At 37.6% G+C, this 16,531-nt stretch overlaps 1 protein-coding gene across 4 annotated transcripts in view; it reads left to right on the top strand.

Annotated features, from left to right (window-relative positions):
- LOC106879061 (long-chain-fatty-acid--CoA ligase 4) overlaps nt 1-16,531 on the top strand; it is an 84,596-nt gene that overhangs the window by 29,035 nt on the left and 39,030 nt on the right. For 3 of the 4 annotated variants that reach the window (XM_014929598.2, XM_014928848.2, XM_014930330.2), the window contains exon 2: nt 2,569-2,612. The exons of the other annotated variant lie outside the window; for it this stretch is intronic. The gene's annotated coding sequence lies outside the window, so the exon portion shown is untranslated. The remainder of the gene's footprint in view (nt 1-2,568; nt 2,613-16,531) is intronic. 4 annotated transcript variants of the gene reach the window in all.

Genomic DNA, 16,531 nt, shown 5'->3' with positions numbered 1-16,531 from the left:
TTAAAACAACAGTAGAATGTAAGGAATATTTTATGTAAAGTAAAAAGAATGTCAAGAACATTTATAATAAAAAATATTATTATAATCATTTTCTGAATCACTTTTTCTTGGACTAGATTTGTGCACACCATCACTTGTAGATGTGATTGCCGATTCACAAGCACTTGTAGACAGACTTGTACATTTCTTTTTAAAAATCAAGTCTAGAGTTGTTTGCTTAGATGAAGCTTTTTTTTTTTTGCTCTCTATAAATTTTTCGGTAACATGCAGAAGCATTTGTTATGGTAGTAGAAACTTTTGCATTTCGTTCAAATGGGGCTAAATGATATCATGTAAGAACCCCAATTTCATGATATTGCAATATAAGCCCCTTCCTACCAACTTTTTTTTTTTTTGTGTTTTTTTTGTAGTATTTGTGTATGAATAAATTGACACTATCAGAACTAGTAGTTATAACTATGCCTCATCTGTCCTCCTCCTCCTCTCCTCCATGGCTGCCACCACCACCACCTTCATAACATCTTCTCTGCTGCTGTCCTGTTTGTTAACATGTCTTTTAATCAATAGTCAGCACACAGCTGTTTATATATATATATACAATTATATATGGTAACCTGACTGTCAGCAATTCTTGTTTTCTCTTGACTACAGACACTTGGAACTAATATACCTGTCTAATGTTTAGTTTTGATTGTGTTTCTCATCATTTAACACTTACTTTCCTTGCTGGCATGGGTTGGATGGTTTGACAGCATCTGATGGGCCCCATCATGCTCCAGTGTCTGCTTGGCATGGTTTGGTTTCTATGGCTAGATTCCTCCCTAATGCCAACCTCTTTACAACATCTACTGGCTACTGTTTTTCTGTGTGTTTTTATTTTTTGTTTTTTGTACCACCAGTACTGGCGGGGCTGTCATGCAATTTACAAGACTGTGAACCCTGAGAGGGCAACTCTATGCTAGGAAACAGGGAAGAAGAAGGGTAAAAGTAAAAGTATGTGAGAGAGGATCAGAGCAGAACAGGTTTCTTGCTGTAGTGGAGTTATATGTGTGTGAGATATAACATACTGTATGTTCCGCATGTATTCACAAATGTATGTACAAGAAAAAGAAAAAAAAAATGTTCTTGAAGTTTAACTTACTAAAGTTTTGAAGAGAGTGGACGAATCAATTGCATCATCTTCAGTACTTGACTGGTACTTATTTCACTGACCCCTAAATGATGAAAGGCAAAGTCAACCTTGGCAGAATATGATCGCAGAATATAAAGAGCCCCAAAAAATCCTACTTGGCATTTTGTCCGATATGCTAATGATTCTGCCAGCTTAACCGCTTCAGTAATAACAAAAACAATGGCTTCTGATTTAAGCTCAATGCCAGCAATTTTATGGGGTGGATGTTAGTTGATTGCAGTAATCGCAGTATTGACTGAAGTTTTATTTCATCAACCCTGAAGGGATGAAAGGCAAAGTTATAGTTTGATACTTAATCCCATTACAAACAAGAGGGGCGTTTGCCAGGTTTATTATCTGTAAATCTGCAAGAAATGAAAATAAATCTCTTCTGTTTTGAATGAAATGGCTTGCTTTATAAGTAAATATGGTGATAAGTGATTAATCTTGTAATTGTTGAATGATAATTAAGAATCTGTGGAGCAGCAAGACTGTTTATAAAAAGGGTGGGGTTGGTGGTGGTGGTATAACATATAGAGAGAAGAGAAATCCAGATTGGTCAGCTAGCAGATTTTGTGCCAGAACAAAGTGGTTTCATCACTGATGGAAGGCATTGCAGTGGAATTACGGAGCATACTGGAATCATCATCACCATCACCATCATAATCATCGCTTTTTTAATGTCTACTTTCCTCTGCTTGTGTGGACCAGACAGTTCACTGAGGCAAATTTTCTATGGTCACATGCCCTTCCTTTTTCTGCGAACCCTAACTTGTTTCCATGGCAGGTTGGAAATGAAGGACTCTGTCTGTATGACAGTGAAACTCATTAATAGCTGTTGTGTATTGTGAAAATGAGGAGACACATACGACAAACACACATGTAAGCATGTTGTTTTAAGGCTATATATATATATATATATATATATATATATATATATATATATACATATATATATTACATCTGCACTAATATATGAAAGGTGTAGAAAGAACTGAGGTCTCCTAGTTTTAATTTTGCAGTTTTTCTTTCAATTTATAAATTGATGATGGTTTGGTTTTTAAGAAAATGTTCAAGATAAATCTGATTTAACGTATTCAACACTGAAATATTTTGGTTTTAATCCCAGTTTAATTTTCTATGGTTATTACATCCAATCCAATCAGTGTTCTTACAAGCTTCCATCAATACTTCTTGTACTCTACCACTATCAGAAATCAATGGTGCTGTGGTATTTTTTTCTTTGTAGAAATAAGTATCAAGTCAAAATATATTTTTAATCCTTTTAAACATCTCTCTCACTCTGTCTCGCTCTCCCTCTCTCTCTCTTATTTCCTAAAATGTTGATTAAATCTTGATTTCATATTTTTAAAAAAACATTTTATTTCTTTTTTCAGAATATTAAATTACTTCTGGATTTTTTGTAAATTAAAAAAAAAAGGTAATGTTTTTTTTTATTTGTTTGTTTTCATTTTTGCATAATTCTTAAACATAAAACTTTATCAGGCGTTGCCAATCTTGTTCATACATGCTCTGAACAGGCTTTTATAAATCATTTGATTCTTGGATGTTCCACTTAAGTATATGAAAAAAGATTAAAGATTTTTACTTCATAAAATGTCACATTGGACATATTACTGTGTAAAGATAATCTGCTGTCTACTCATTTCAAGTATATCTTATAATAATGTGTACATGTTTGTGTTTTTCTCTCACTGCTTGATAACTGGTGTTGGTTTGTTTATATCCCATAACTTAACGATTCAGCAAAACGAGGCTGATAAAATAAGTGTCAGACTTAAAACACATATTGGAATTGATTTGTTCGATTAAGCCACTTCAAAGTGGTCTAATGATTGAAGCAAATATGTAAAAAAAAAAAAGAAACCATGTTGAAACAGACACAGAAGTATGGCGCAGGCTTTTCTGCTTGGCCAGCTCCTGTGAAACCATCCAACCCATGCCAGCATGGAAGGAGGACGTTAAACAATGATGATGATGATGATGATGGCATGCATTTTGCACCAAAAGCCAATACGAGAGTTTCTCTTATGGTACCTTCTGCAGTATGGTTTGTTCTAACAGAACATCCATGTTTAAGTGGGGATAAGGGCTGTTCAGGAACAGATTCAGTTCAGGTGTGTCTAGGCATGGGCATGTCTGTGTGGCTAACAAGTTTGCTTTCTAACTACATGATCTTGGGTTCAGTCCCACTGTGTGGCACTTTGGGCAAATGTCTTCTGCTATAGCCCCAGAGTTACTCAATGTCTTGTGACTGAATTTGTCATGTGTGTGTGTGTGTGTGTGTGTGTGTTTGTATCAGTGTTTGTCATCCCTTCCCCTCTCAATGCTGTTGGTTTGTTTATGTCCCTGTAATTTTACAGTTTAGTGAAAAAGACTGACAAAATAAGCACCAAACACCAAAACAAGTACTGCAGTCAGTTTATTTGACGAAAACCCTTGAAGGCAATGCCCCAGCATGGCCACAGACAAATGACTAAAACAAGTGAAAGATAAAAGAGGTAAAAAGCAAAAATGTGCCAAAGGGAAGCCATGCACACCAAGTACTGTGCAGACTGAGGGACAACTGTTCGTTTATATTTGTCTGTGTGTGTGTGCGTGTGTATACACACACACATGCAAACACACACACACACACACACATGCATGCACACACATAGCTGCATATACGCTGACTGACAATTGAAAACAGATGCTTCTCAGTTATTCTTTTTCGTGTGCTTCTTAAGCGTTTCTAATTACAAATTAGTGGGTTTCTTTGGGGTTTTGATTAGATTGTTAATTTGCTAATTTACTGTTAATTATGATTTTAAAAGTCAAAGTTTAATAGACAAGACTGCCTGACATTTTCATGTTTTCCTTAGAACCAATTCTCTTCACACATTTCTCTCTTTCTCTCTCTCTCTTTTTTTTTTGATATACTCCATCATATCATCTTTACATTAAATTGCTGGAGTCACACAGATTATTAACAGCCCTTTATTAAAGCACTTTGTTGACTCTGAAGTTTACAGACAATTCAACTAATGACCCTTGTGACTTTTTTTAACCACCTGCCTCAAATTAATTGTACTAGCAATTCTACCCATCTACGAAGGAGGCATAAAATGAGGGAAGGAAGTCATAACGGCAGTATGTATTGAGGAATGTGTAAATGGACTTGATAGATTACTGGGTGATGTCTTAGAGAAATCAAATTATTGTTGGTGATACAGTATTCTATTGCAGCTATATGATATGCGTTTGTGACTAAATGACATGCGATGACGATTCACTTCCGATTTGAAATAGGCTCCCAGACTCTGTATCATGAATGGTTATGTGGACCACTCCTAATGAAAGCCAGACTTTCTTTTGACCACTACATAAAAAGTATTAAGAAAAAGATGCTATTTAGATATACGTTTATTTTAGTTGTTTACACTATTTTACGCTTGTTTATACTCTTATACATTCAAAGTTCACGAATATCGTTATTTAAATTATGAATCATATTCCTTTCGTTAATATCAATATGATTACAAAGCTTCTTTGTGGATGATATTTTCTGTTTGGTCGACACTGATTTTCAAATTACTAGAGTATGTTTCTCTACTCATAGCAATGTATAACTGGCTGTATGTAAATATTGGAGTGGGTAACAATACACCTACACAATCTAAAGTCTGGCCCTGTGCCTTGTTTGCTGTGAATGAGAATGCCAGTTTTATAGGAAACTGCCTGTGTCTTCATTGGAACAGAAACTAGTTATCGGTTGGTATAAGGAGTAGCCATAGAATGAACAGGCATTTACCATTGTGTGAGCCAGTCACAATCACTGCTTTGATTGGAATCTAGTTCAGTTACCTAAGGTGCCATGCAGTGGGACTGAACCTGGATCCAAGCTGTTGAGAAGCAAGCTTCTTAACCACACAGCTACTCTTATCCCTCACACACACACACACACACACACACACAATAAGCTTTCATTCACTTTCTGTCTACCAAGTCCATTCACAAGGCTATAGTAGCTGACACTTACCCAGGGCATCACACAATGAGATAGAGCTCTGAGTCGCATGTTTTCAAAGCCGTTTTGGTGTATGCACAGTCACTCTTGCAAAATTAAATTTACTGCTGTTAACCCTGTGCTGAAAGGCAAATATATGCTTACATTTTTTAAACAAAACGAAATGATATATAAACAAGAAACATGACGATGGCAATATGACAGTAAGAGCAGGTGGAGGAGAATGACAACAGCATCTGTGTAACAGTTTATCCCTTTTCAAATTTTTGTTGTTAATTTTAATTCTCATGCTACAAGCTATTTCAACATACATGCTTATATTATAAACAAAGTGAAACCTGCAGCTATAAAGAATATATAACAATGCAGAGCTGGTGTGGAGCTGGTATGCGTGTTCTATCTTCTTTCGTGTATATTCTCTTATCTGCAAACCATATATGGTTTTGTTTTAAATATATATTCCCAGTAGCAGTTATTGTTTCATTGAACACAGTATTTTATCATTGTTGTTTAGTTGTCATTTGAAATGTTCACTTGAATCGGTAACACAAGATTCATGTATTCCTTGGAGACTCTTAAGAAATTGTTTTTGTTTGTGTACATTGTATGTGGTTATTTGTCTAGGAATATGATATCATCTTAGTCTCACATTGTGTGTGTGTACCCGCATGCATTTGTAAGTGTATGTGTGCATTTGGGTATCTCCATATGTGTGCATGTATACATGCATGCATGTGTGTAATTGCATGCATATGTGTAAGTGCATGCATACGTGTGTTTTTTTTTGTGTGTATAGGTATATATAAAACCCCATCAGTTTTACTCAAAGGGTCACTCAACATCTTTTTGTGGGGTATCAGATTTATTTCATATCTACAAACCTTTTTAAAGGTTGATAGTAACTTCAAAGTTTCAGCTTAATTTTCTTCAGATTTTCTTCAGCCAAAACTTTGGACACTCTATCAACCTTTTCCTTGTAAAAATATACACACACATACACGCATGCACGCGCGTTTAGGTCTACAAATGAATGAAGTAGAACTTATTCATTTAAAATGAATGATTTACTCAATAAGTGCTCTTCTTCTTGTTGCCTGAACTCATCACCGTCTTCATTTTATGCTTCTTTCCAGCATAATGTCTTGTTACTTTCTCCAACTGCAGTTTCACACTGTCTTCATTCATACACACCTTGTAATAGTCTCAATAAAAAAACTACTGAATCTACCGAATAGGATTGTTTCTTTTTATATTGTTTCTCATTTAAAGTTTAGTAAAAGTAGGGGCTTTGTATCATCTGCATTGCTGGCCACCATTCCTGCACCTTTGTTTTTGTTAGTTTTACCTGATGGGACATCAAATGTTAACTTCAGTTCATCCATGTTACCTTTTCACTGTAGTTGGTAATTTCATTGGTCACATGCTCAAGAATCTTTATAATTTCTTTTTTGTTCATACCCTTCTACCATCTTTTGTGCAATCCTAGTCTTTGTTTTCATGTACCTGTTACGAAAAAGTAGTAACAAGAAGAGTAACGGGTAAAGACCCCTTCAGTCATGAATGACCAGGGGATTGCACCACCTAGAAAGTTCCCCTCCCAGGCACAAATCCAAGCAAGGTTGCTTTATGGAAGACCAGCAGTTGCCCGTGCATACCAGCCTCCCCTCTCATCTAAGGGAAAGGCAAACGCCAATACGGCTTGGCACCAGTGACATTGCAACTCATTTCTACAGTTGAGTGAATTGGAGCAATGTGAAATAAGGTGTCTTGCTCAAGAACACAACACACACCCTGGTCTGGAAATGGAACTTACTGGTTGTGAGCCCATTGCTTTCACCACTGAGCCATGTGTGAAGATCCAGCAAACTCATCTGCTAGGACATTCCACTTTTTTTCCAGTCTCCTTGTCTTGTACATAATCAGATTGTTGCGATTGTATTCGCCATACTTTGTTGATTGTGTAGGTAGTTATAAATTGATGGTTTCCTCTAGATGTGAGAATTTTGCTTCTTTATGACAAAACCCATGTTTTATTTTCTCTTCCTGTTTTCTCTAATGTCTCATCCTGTCTTCTCCATTCACAAATAATATTTTCTCGGCTCGTGGTGGTCCATACTTTTGCTCAATTGCCATGTTATTTAGCACATTCAACAGCCAGTAGCTTGCAACTCATTGTGTATAACTTGTTCTCTGTAGAATTGCACATGTTGTGGAAGGGCAATGTCAGCTGAGTAGCTAAACTGACAGCTAACAGATGGCATCTACTTTGGTGGTGCTTCTTCTGCTTGCTTACAAACGGTTGATTTTGCCATTAACCAAATAAGACATGACATTACAAATTACAGGTGCTAGCAAAAGCCTTGTGAACGTATCATTAGTTAGCATCAGTATATTACCAAAGTAATAAACATGGGAACCATAGTCCCGGAATATCATCATAACTGTTTTAACATCCACTTTTCCATGCTTGCATGGGTCAGATTAAAAGCACCCAGCACACTCTGCAAATTGGTTGGTGTTATGAAGGACATCCAGCCGTAGAAACCAAGTCAGTTCAGACTGGAACCTGGTGCAGCTCTGCAGCTGGCCAGCCCTGGTCAAACCCTCCAACCGATGCCAGTATGGACAACAGATGTTGAAGAATGATGTTGATGTTGAAAGCCAGTGCATTTTAATAGAAATATGGTAATGGAAGGATTAATAAACTTGAACAACCTAAAAGATGGGTTGTTGATATTGAAGGGTTAAATGAAATATTTTTTTTAATAAAAGAACACTGACTGAATAGATTTGTGTATCTATTGTTGTTGAATTGTTGTGAAGTACAAGGTATTGTACAAGCAAACATTTAAACTGGTTTTATACTTGAAAACAAGGGCTTTGGGAGCAGATAGATGCTTGCGTGGTTAATAGGTTGTTGATAAAGTAAAGAAAATCTTGTGTGAGTGAGTCAGGGATGTCTAGATAAGAATGTCTAGCCTGATTTAGAGAATAAATAACAGCAGATAGGTATGAAATAGAACAAAACTGTCCTCTAAAAGACAGGGAGGGAGGGAGGGAGAGATACAGATTTAAATATCTTTGATAGTGAGAATAAAATTGGTCTTTGTTTAATATAATAACTTATCTGTGTTTTCCACCCTGAAATTAAAATATGCGGTGTGTGTGTATATATATTATATATATACACGGAGAAGGAGAGAGTGAGAGTGTACTGTTTCATTATTGGTAGAATCAACAAAAAAATGTACTTCATCCACTGAAAGATAGATACAGTTTAATATACACAGGATTTAAATATGATCTACTATAAGTTACATGCTCTGATAGTACAGTAGTTGGATGAACTTGTATAGTGTGCTGTGTAGAAGCCTGCAATCTTTCAGGCTCAAAATAACTATGGTCGCTCTCTGAGAAAATGTAAGAGGAAAAAGAGAAAAGAAAAAGTTTAGAAAAACAAAACAAAGGAAGAAATGAGAAAAACAAAGAAAGAAAGGCTTGGAGGAAAGAGAGATCTGCACAAAAGACATGAGCTGGGGGAAAAGATTTTGGGTGGTGGGTGGAGACGTGTTCTGAGTAGAAAGGACTTGGAAAAATGGTCAGTGCAAGGGTGAAGGATTAGACACACCAAGAGTAACGAGAGGTGGAAAGAGGAGTGGGTTGGGGATGCCCGAACAGAGATGTGGAGCAGGACCAGCAAACTGCAAGAAATGCTGGGCGAAATGCTTAGTGGTATTTTGCCCGTCACTACATTCTGAGTTCAAATTCCACTGAGGTCAACTTTGCCTTTTATCCTTTCAGGGTCGATAAATTAGGTACCAGTGAAACATTGGGGTCAATGTAATCGACTAGTCCCCTTCCCCAAAATTTCAGGCCTTGTGCTCTTAGAAAGGATTATAAAGTAGCAACAGAAAAGAAAAAGAGAGGAGACAGCATGCTTATGGACCAGGGGCTGGGGTGTGTCTGTTAGTGATAGAAATTCCAGTTTGTTGAGTGGCCCTTTAGATGTGATCCAAGACACCTCTGTATGTCACAGCAGCATAGTCCTGGATTTGGGTGCTGTGGGTTCCAGTTGAGCCTTGTAGGGTGTCAGCCGCATTTGGAGGCTGAAATATTTTGTGGCTTTAGGGAGAGACAGTCTAATCTTTGGGATGCAGTTATAGCTATACTAAGGATTTGCTTTCACCAGGAGAGATCCTTGGTGATAGTGAAGTCCAGCATTTGGAGTGACTGTAGGGGCTGCAACTGAGTGCAGCTCATGTTTAGTGGGGTGTGGTGGTGTGATGGTGTTTTCTGGAAATGAATTTGAGTTGTATTGGAGTTTTCTTGACATGAAGTGTGCTGGAGTGTTTTTTTTGTGTTAGAAGAGACATGGTTGGAAAGCCCCACTGAAGATGTATTATAGGTTTCCACTTATGGAGTCGATGCAGGTTTTGGCTTGTGATGTGTGAGCTGTGTGAGGATGAACATGGTTGCGGAAAGTTAGGGTGGAATGAAGGGTTGTATCATCAGTATATGAGTGGGCATTGTTGAATGCAGCAAGTCATTGGTCAAACACACACACACACACACACACACACACATGCGCGCGCGTGCGCGCAAATGGCAGTCAGCTTTTCAAATGCTTTCTGTGTTTGAAGAAAAAAAACTGATTTCCTTTGTCTTGAATTTGCAAATTTCTAAGGGAAATAAAGAGGGTAATTATGATAGCCATGCCTTCTCCAAAGACATTCACTGCATAATCGAAGGGTGGACCTCAGCCAGGAACAGAAACTAGACTTGACTTTACTGAAGCTTTCCTTTTTATTCTCCACCTCTCGCCTACGTCTGCTTCCTCCCTTGTGTTTGTCACTTATACAAGTAAATCTACGAAAATATGTCTTAACTTTGTTGTGGACAGGATTTTCTATTGCTTCAAAAGTCCCCTTTCTAACAAAGGAGGAAATATTTGTTCTAAACTCATGCTTCTTACATTTTTTTATATTTACGTCTTTGAAAAAAAAAAAAAAAAAAATCTTTTGAAGAGAATATAGATTAAATCTTTAGCATGTTCCAGAATATTGTTTGTCAGTATAAGTCAACAAAATTCCACAGTATCTCAGCAACATGTGAATGTGTTGTTTTTCTTATATCAGGGTGTGGACGGGTCGGGTGGGGGTTTGGGTTGGTGACCGAAGCGTATCTTTTTTTCTTGGTTAATGTTATCATAAGGGTGGAAAATAGTTATTTTTCAACACTTAACTGATTCTCTTGAGGCTTGTTTAGAAATTTTAGTACCTAAAAAAAAAAAAAAATTAGGGGGTCCATTTAGCTGTGTACATAGATTCATTGATGCAAACATAACAGATTCCTGACCATAAGTGTCCAGTAAGTCAGTCATGGTGCAAAAATGGTTGAAATATTCTGTTAAATACTTCCTCTTTGGGGTATGTGTATTGATAGACACAGAAATAGCTATGTGATTAAGATATTTGCTTCCCAACCACCTGATTTTCCACTGTGTGGAATTTTGGGTAAGTGTCTTTTTCTACAGCCTCGGAATGACCAAAACCTTTGTTACGCAGAAATTGAGGGCGGCGAGCTGGCAGAAACGTTAGCACGCCAGGTGAAATGCTTAGCGGTATTTCGTCTGATAGAATAAGTTCTAGGCTTACAAAGAATAAGCCCTCGGGTCAATTTCTTTGACTAAAAGCCCTTTAAGGTGGTGCTCCAGCATGGCTGCAGTCAAATGACTGAAGCAAGTAAAGAATAAAAGAATAAGAATAAAAGAATAAAAGAATAAGCTGTGCTTACAGGAAAGCGGATTTGTTGTTAGGATGAATGATTTTCACCCTTTAGCATTCAGATTAGTCTGTCAAATGTAATGCATATTGATTCACACTGTTTTGAATTACTCATGCACTATGGTGTAGCTTTGAGATTTTGATGGTCTGATTCATTGCCAGAGCAGCTGTCTGGCTTCCGTGCTAGTGGTCCGTAAATAGCACCATTTGAGCGTAGTCGTTACCAGCGTTGCCTTCTAGCACTTCTGCTGGTGGTACGTTAGAAAATCATTCGAGTGAGGTCGTTGCCAGTGCCGCTGGACTGGCTCCCATGCAGGTGGCATGTAAATTACACCAGTTTGAGTGTGGCCGTCGCCAGTACCTGCCTGACTGGTCCTCATGCTGGTGGGATGTAAAAGCACCCACTACACTCTCGAAGTGGTTGGCGTTAGGAAGGGCATCCAGCTGTAGAAACTCTGCCAGATCAGATTGGAGCCTGGTGCAGCCTTCTGCCTTGCCAGTCCTCAGTCAAATCGTCCAACCCATGCCAGCTTGGAAAGCAGACGTTAAACGATGATGATTGTTTGTTTTTAGAATGACATTGTAATGTAGGTGTGAGAGACAGGATTTGGCTTTTTTGAACATAAAGCAAATAAAATATATTTTGGCTGGACATGACTAGTGTTTAAGTGCAAAAGAGCTGTTGTTAATCAAAGTCATTCCATTTAAATTTTGCTAAGGTTTGATTTTAGCAAACTGTATTGTGTTTTGTAAAGGAAAGTGAACCAATTAGAGAAGACTATATAATGAACTATATAATTGTTTGCTGTAAGTGATTGAAAATTATCAAATATCTACAGATAAAGGCAATTATATATAATCTAAGATATAACCGTGATAATACTGAAGTACAAAAATCAAGTATTTATAATGAGGCATGAAAAAAACAACTTGAGTGTGTATGTCATGTGCTTTAGTTGTAAGTAAATCTACAAATATACAAACAAACAGGCAGTCCTGCATGCATGGGTGTATGTGCTTTGTGTGTGTGTGTGTATGCATGTATGCATATATATGTGTGAATATATATGTACATGTCTACATAAGTATGCATAGATGTGCATGAGTGTGTGTGTGTGTGCATTGTATGTATGAATATGTATGTGCAGATGTCTACACAAGTGCATGTGTGTGTGTGTGTGTGTGATACTGTGATGAGAGATCATCAGATCTCGTGAGTCTTGGTGTTTGTTGTGAATTTGAGGGCTTTAGTTGCCACTGTATTACTCATGCGCAGGGAATGAATAATGCAAGACAGATTCCTTGATATTTGTGAGCATGAATCCCAAGCCAACCCTGATGACGGCAGATCTATAACCAAAGGCCCCCCACCTTTCTTCAAGCACAGATTGGTTTGAGAGAAATTTGGCTGCAATTTCTAGCAAGTCATGTGATCCTGTTTAGTAAACTCATTGGTTTTCACACTATCACATTGACATTGAAGGATGTTTATGGAAGTCTCGTGAGATGGCTAGGTTGTGTGGATGATATGTGTGGGAGGTTAAGAAGGGAAGATGTGTGCATAGGAGAGAGAGTGCATGCATACACGCGCTCGTGTGTGTGTGTGTGCTTGTGTGGTTACAAGTACAGGAAATAGGTCATTAATGCACAGAAGGAAGAAGTGATAAAATTTGAGGACCCAAAGAGAATCATGCCAGTACACTCTGCAATGGAACTTAACTTACAGCCGAACAGATTAGATAGGTTTGCTTACCAGATTTTTATAATGTGGTTTCTGTATATGTCATCTTAGTGTCGTGCACTAATACAGTGTGATATATATAGTACCATGGAACGGGGTAGACACTAACTGTCTCCACTTGATGTATTCCCAAATACTCTGCCAACAATAGTAACCAATCCAAAACAACTCTCAACAAACTGTAACAACTTCTCAACAATTTCCTACGACTCCACAAACTCACGAACAACACCTTTTGACTTCCTGTGATTTCTCATCTCTCGCTCTCAGTCAAACATGCTGCTACTTATACGAGTTTGGCTAGTCCATTCTCACAGGGGGTGTCATGATTCTTGCCATAACAAAGATCTAGCCGAAGCCTCTGCTGACACAGCGAACAACAAGATTGCTTTTGCTGAAATTCCTAAGGGTCAGAGACTGATAGAGAGCAGGTCTTCAATAGATTTGGTTCTACCGAAATTCAAAGCAATCGCTGTAGATTGAGAGCCAGTGCTGTACAAATGGTGTTTATTGTTGAGGAGTGTGAAGCACAAAATACTTAGTGGCTGGATTTAGAATGAATAGATCAATTTATCTGGTGCTAATTGGATTAATTGAAGGAATTACTAATTGTATTGGCCTAAAAAAAAGAAGAAAAAGAAAAAAGTCAAAAGACTAAAACAAGTATGCTTTAAGAGTATGTATTGATCTAAAAAAAACTATATATGCTTTTGATATCATTGATCACTGTATGTTACATGATAAATTGAAATGATATGGTGTCAGAGGTGTTGCGTAATTGTCTGAGAAGCTATTTAAGCAGCAGACAACAGTTTGTAAAGGTTGGTGAACATAAGTCATCTTGTATAAATATTATAGGAGTGTGGTAAGAAGTTTGTGTCCTAACTACATGGTTTTGGACTCAGTGCCACTATGTGACACGCTGGGCTTATGTCTTTTACTATAACCCCGGGTCAACTAATGCTTTGTGAGTGAATATAGTAGATAGAAACTGTGTGGAAGATGATGATGATATGTATTGGAGTCAATTTGTTCTACTAAACCCTTCAAGGTGGTGCCCCAGCATGGTCACAGCCCAGTAACTGAAACAGGTAAAGAATCAAATGATAAAAAATAAAGGTTACTTGTGGAGTATCGCAAGAGTCAGTACTAAGCCCAGAATTTTTTCATTTTGCGCATAAATGGCATATACGGTGTATCGAAATCATTGAAATTTGTTTCATTTTGCTTTCTTTGTTACAAAGGAGAATTTACAGCATGTTTTGGAGGTAGTCACAGCAGAAATGGGGAAATGGGAAAAAGTTTGTGCACCGTGTTAAGCATTATTTCAACATGGCATTATTTTAAAAATAATGCCATGTTAAAATAATGCTTAACACGGTGCACAAACTTTTTCCTCAACCTAGTATGTATAAACTGTATTGAATTGGATATAGAATTGTAGATGTTGTGCATATAAATCCTGTTGGGTTTTGCAGTGAATTGGAATGAGTAATTAAGAACATGAAATGATGATGTTGTGCTGTTGTTGTTGTTGTTCTTTTCTTTTTGTTCATCATCATCATCAGCAGTAGCATCAACATGGTCATCATGACATCTACTCCTTCGAAGCTGGTATAGGTTGGATGAAGCATTCCAGGGCAATAACCAGTTGCTGGATGCTATTCCTAATGCCAATCCTCACTTGTTTTTCATGCTAGGTACTTTGTTTGCATTCCGTTGATGTTGGTATGTTGAACTGCTGAGCTGGGAGCAAACATCAGTAGTGCCCACGCTGTGTTTATCTGAAGATTCATGGAAGAAAAAAAAAAAAAAACATGCACACACACACACACACACACATGCCTGTACACATATATACACACACATTGTGGGTTTCTGCTTAGTTTCCTGCCAAATTTCACTCAGAAGGCATTGGTTAACTCCAGGCTATTGTAGGAGACACTTGCCCGAGGTGCCAGTCAGTGGGAGTGAATCAGAAACTACTTGGTTAGTGTTTAGTGGTCTGGCTTGTTCCATAGAAGCCTCTTCTGACCAGACTGCAGCATCTTTTGTTTATTGTAGAAGGGACAGGATTTGTGGTCAAAAAGGTTTATCCATTATCTACACCCTGTGCTTAAAATGATCAGTATGCTGTGATTGATGTATATGCATGCATGGAAACTGTAATATTTGCAGAGATTGAGAGAATGCAATGCAACATGGTTACTTTATGTTATGCTTGTCTTTCTGCAGAGTGTGTGTGTGTGTGTGTGTGTGTGTAGTTTTGTCAGGTGTATGCTAATTGAACACCCATGTTATCAGTTGTTCACCATGCACTGTCAGCCTATGTGTCTGGTTGATCAACCTTTGTGTTCCATAGGCATTTTATAGTATTTAGAGCACATCAAACATGCTGAAAAGCATGTTAAATTGTTGCTATCTTTTTTGCTGATAAATAATATTTATCTATAGAACCATAATTACTTTTATATTAATATTGATTGATTTTAATTGACATCTACATGCTGGATGGATATTTATGAAAAAGTATCTTGATGTGATTTTAGCATGAGAAAGTGGGTTAAAGATTCTAAATGAAAGTTCAATTTTGCAAATATTGTTTCATAATGACATATGTTTATGCAGGTCTCCTGTGTATTTGTGTCTATGTAGACAGACACAGACACAATTGTGTATGTGTGTGTGTCTATATATACACGAGGTGATATCAAAAGCTTTCCGGACTAGTTATGTTTATAAAAAATAACCTATTTACTGAAGTTTTAACATCATCTCCTTCGAAATAGTTGCTATGTGTTGCAATACACTGGTGCCATTTTTGGAATTTGGCCTGGAAGTCATTTTCTGTAAGTGAGTCAAGGACCTTTTGCGATTCACTCTTTATCTTGACAGCAGTGTTAAAACGGCGACCTTTGAGCTGCATTTTCATCTTGTAGGGAAGATAGAAGTCTGCAGGTGCTAAATTTGGTGAATAGGGTGGGTGCAGAAGCAATACCATGTTGTTTTTGGTGAGAAACTCACAAGTGAGGAGAGTTTGGTGACAGAGTGCTTTGTTGTAAAGAATCCAATTCTTTGTGCTCCACAGATCTGGTCACTTTTGCCAAATGTCCTCCTTCAAATGCTTCAAAACATCGTTGATTGTCCTCTGACAATCCTCATGCACAAGTTGATGAATTTTCTCCACATTTCCAAGGGCGACGCTCATGGCAGGTCTTTTAGATTGCTCATCATCTTCCAAGGATGTTCTTCCACTTTTGAAGCATCTGATCCACTCAAAATATTGCATGTGACCCATTGCTTTGTCATCGTAAGCTTGCTGAAGCATGCTCAATGTCTCTGTAGCAGACTTTCCAAGTTTGATGCCGAATTTCACGTTGGCTCGTTGTTCCAACTTCCTGTCCATGACAAAAATCGCAGACTACAACATACATGTGATCACAAAAACAAATTTCACAACTTGCAAAGTAAATACAGCGATGTCACTTGGCACAGTGTCTCATGAAGGTCACCGCTAGGCCTCACTGCACATGCAACCATGTGCTGCCATCTGTTAGCGCACTACAGAACTAGCCTGGGAACATTTTGATATCACTGAAACAATTAACTTAACATTGGACAGGTTTTTACTGTATAAAAAAAAAAAAAAAAAAGAGACAGACAGAGAAGGGAAGAATCCCCTGAAAAACACTTACCAGAAATTTTTATGGAAGGGGTCTCCCCTTCTAAGAATTAACAGACTTTTGTGTGTTATTTACAGTTTGAATAAACGTTCTTATACTAAAATATATAGTGTATGCATGTAA

This window comes from Octopus bimaculoides, chromosome 19 (genome assembly GCF_001194135.2).
Source record: "Octopus bimaculoides isolate UCB-OBI-ISO-001 chromosome 19, ASM119413v2, whole genome shotgun sequence".
Lineage (NCBI taxonomy): Eukaryota > Metazoa > Mollusca > Cephalopoda > Octopoda > Octopodidae > Octopus > Octopus bimaculoides.
Note: the sequence above shows the minus strand (reverse complement) of the source record. Positions and strands in the feature narration are given on the sequence as shown.